The following is a 3,289-nucleotide window of genomic DNA, read 5'->3' as shown; positions in this document are numbered from 1 at the left end:
GAGCTCATGAACTTAACAGAGTAACCACTTAACAGCTGGGCAGCTCAGGGGGTACTCCCATTAGCTGATGCATTTAACAAGCAGGAGTTGGGGCTCTTGGAATTCAGGGATGTTGATTATATCCCTTTACAACAGTGGTTCTCAACTGAGAATGATTTTGTTCCCCCTGAACGTTTGGCATTGTCCAGAGATATTTTTGTCACAACTGAAGAGGTGGATAGCATCTGGTGGGTAGAAGCCAGGGATGCTGCTAAACATCCTGCACAACAGTCCCCCCACCCTCAAGAGTTACCCAACCCCAAATGTCAGTAGTATTGAGGTTGGGAAATCCTGCTTTATGGTAAGCTTCAAAAAATGTCAAGATCCTTCCCTTTTTTATCATCCTATAATAAAATTGGGGGGTCTGAAACATTGCTTCAATAATGGGCACCTGATTGGGGTTTGGATATAGAATGTGTCAAAGCTGCTGATGGTTTTTCAAATTGTGTTCCTTGGGGTTCTAGGGCTTCCTGGGGAGGGGGGAAGCTGAACAAATAGGCTCAATTCTGGGGTGCTATCTCTCTTTCAGGCAGAGCGCCTCTGCTTTAAACTTTGAGCTTTTGAGTAAGACCTGATTTGCTGAAGAAAAAAGAAAAGTGAAGAAAGAAGGAAAGGGCAAAAAAAGAAAAAGTAGTTTCCTGCTTAAAAGAAGTTTGAAAGCTGGTCCAACCCAACTCATTTTACAGATGGAAAAAAAATAATGTGGATGGAGGGAGAATGGCCCAAGAGCCTCCCTGTTAGACAGAGGTGCTGGATCTAGCCCCCTAGTCTCCTGACGTTCAGCTTTGGCCTTCACACTGTGCCGCATCACCTCTCGTCTTCTGGTTATAACAACGATGGGGTATTTTGTTGGCACAGCATTTGTGATTGTGCTGTTTGATCTCTCTACTTTCTTTAGCACGTGCCCAAAGTTTGCTTATGTAAAACCCTTGCACCCTGTCATTAGACACTGTTTCAAGTATCACGTGTTTTACCATTGAGTAACTAATAACCCTAATTTCCTTTTCAGGACTGTAGATGTCATGTCACTCCCTTTCTTCCCCAGGTGTTCAGCTCTCGACAGGCACTGAACGGCCACGCCCGCATCCATGGTGGCACCAACCAGGTGACCAAAGCTCGGGGTGCTGTCCCCTCTGGGAAGCAGAAGCCTGGCAGTGCCCAGAGCGGGTACTGCTCAGTGAAGAGCTCGCCCTCTCATAGCACCACCAGTGGCGAGACAGACCCCACCACCATCTTCCCCTGCAAGGAGTGTGGCAAGTAGGTGGAACTGGACCAAGGACTGAATCTAAGTTTGTGATGGATAATCACTCTGTTGGGGGCCAGGCTAAGATGGTCTGAGGATTCTTCAGCTAGAAAGAGAACCCAGACTCTCCAGATTCTTGCTTATACCATTCGTGGGGTCTGCATGGTGCCTCTGGGTGGGTAGACCTTGTCTCTGACTCAGAATGAGTGTCTTAAAGCCTAATAAGGATGGACATCTTCAGAGAGTAAACCTCTAGTGACAAAACTTCACTCTTTTCCAAATATGGTAGATGAGACTGATTCGCACTTCTTCCTTTCACACCCAAACCATATTTACTGCTGCTCTCTTTGCATCCCTGCTGAGTTTGAGAATGGCTCTAAGACATCTAATCAGGAACTCTCTGTAGCAAAGACAGCTTCCATACCAATACTGCTCATTCCTGTGCCCAGGACAGACATCACTAATCAATCGCTGCACTCTTTGCTACCACATTAAGACAAGACTTCAAATCCTTTCCATCATAATCCTTCAAGCTGGCCCAACCAATTGATCAGAGTTGACTCATGAGATGAAAACTATTTGTCATCTCTGCCCTTTTAAGTGTAATTTAAAACAACAATTAAGTGAGAGAAACTGACAGTGGGTAATAATAATAATAGCTAACATCTACTGAGCACTTATTTTGTTATCTACTTTATGTGCATGAGGTAATTTAATCCTAACACAGAAACTTTGTGTTATGCAGATACTGTTTTTATCTTTGTTTTACAAATAAGGTTTGAAAGTTAGGTAAAATGACTTGCCCCAGGTCACACCAGCAGTAAGAGCAGAGCTGATATTTGAACCCAGCTGTGTTCAGATGCAGAGCCTGGACTCCTGACCACTGCTCCATCCCGTTGGTTTGCATTGTTTGTTTATTTACTTTAGGTAGAAAATATCAGTGATGGTAAGATGCACATGATTCCCTCCCATAGCATCTTGTATAGAATTCCAGTTTACTTCTCAATGAGTCTGCCTGACTCGAGGGGTATAACACTGTCATCAGTGACACCCTTTAAGACCCTTGCCGTGTTCCTCTTGCCACTATCTCCAGTGCCTCAAACATGAAGAGAAATGTTACCTGGAGAGATGCTGTCCAGGTAGCTGTTGACTCTACCAAGAAAACATCCCTAGTTGTATGAATGAGGCCAACTGGGATCTCTACTTGTAATATGCATTTTCACAGTATATTACAGGCAACTTAACAGTAGCTGCCATTTATTTATCAGGTACTCACTATGTGCCTGGCACTCTTTTAAAGGATTTTTACATATATTGGTTAATTTAATCTTTACAATAGCCTTATAAAATAGATACTTTTAGTAGCTGCTTTTTTACAAGCAGAGAAACTGAGACACAGAAAGATTAAGCTGCTTGTCACAGTGCACAGCTGAGTGGGGATTCACACCATGTGGTCTGGCCCTGGGCCCATGCTCTTAGCCTCTGAATAAATCTAACTCAATTAGGTGACACTTGCCAAAGTGAATTGGAACTAGCGGCTCTCTTCCCTCTATGAAGTGCAAAGATGAGGGAGATGGATTTAAGTGTCAGTCCCCTCTCCGTTCTGATGTCCTTCAGAGCCAGGATGTGATATCTGATAACATTTTTATGTCACCATGGAAGAACTGCCCCCCTGGATTGATCATTAGGCTTATATACTTGAAATAATGAAACTTCCTCACACTGACTCCTGTTAACTCCCACTTTGGGGTAATGGGGCGGCGGGGTTGGGGGGGGGTGGGGGGGGAACAATCCAGATCTTTCCAGTTTCCTCTAAGAGGTGGCAGCACCTTCCACTCACTCTGCTCAAACAGGCTGCAACTTCTTATTCCACCAGGTGGAGACAAAGGACATTTTAACAAAAATTAATATGAAAAAAGTATTTCAAGCTTTCTGGCTCTTTCATTGACATCCATTAAATGTTTTTCTTGTCTTGTTTTTATGTTGCTTGGGATCTTTTTTTTTTTT

At 43.7% G+C, this 3,289-nt stretch overlaps 1 protein-coding gene across 17 annotated transcripts in view; it reads left to right on the top strand.

The window, feature by feature from the left end:
- The window catches only part of TRERF1 (transcriptional regulating factor 1), a 210,698-nt gene that overhangs the window by 202,304 nt on the left and 5,105 nt on the right, over positions 1-3,289 (top strand). The gene's annotated exons all lie outside the window — the stretch shown is intronic.

Source organism: Pteropus vampyrus, unplaced genomic scaffold, assembly GCF_000151845.1.
Source record: "Pteropus vampyrus isolate Shadow unplaced genomic scaffold, Pvam_2.0 Scaffold18, whole genome shotgun sequence".
NCBI lineage: Eukaryota > Metazoa > Chordata > Mammalia > Chiroptera > Pteropodidae > Pteropus > Pteropus vampyrus.
Note: the sequence above shows the minus strand (reverse complement) of the source record. Positions and strands in the feature narration are given on the sequence as shown.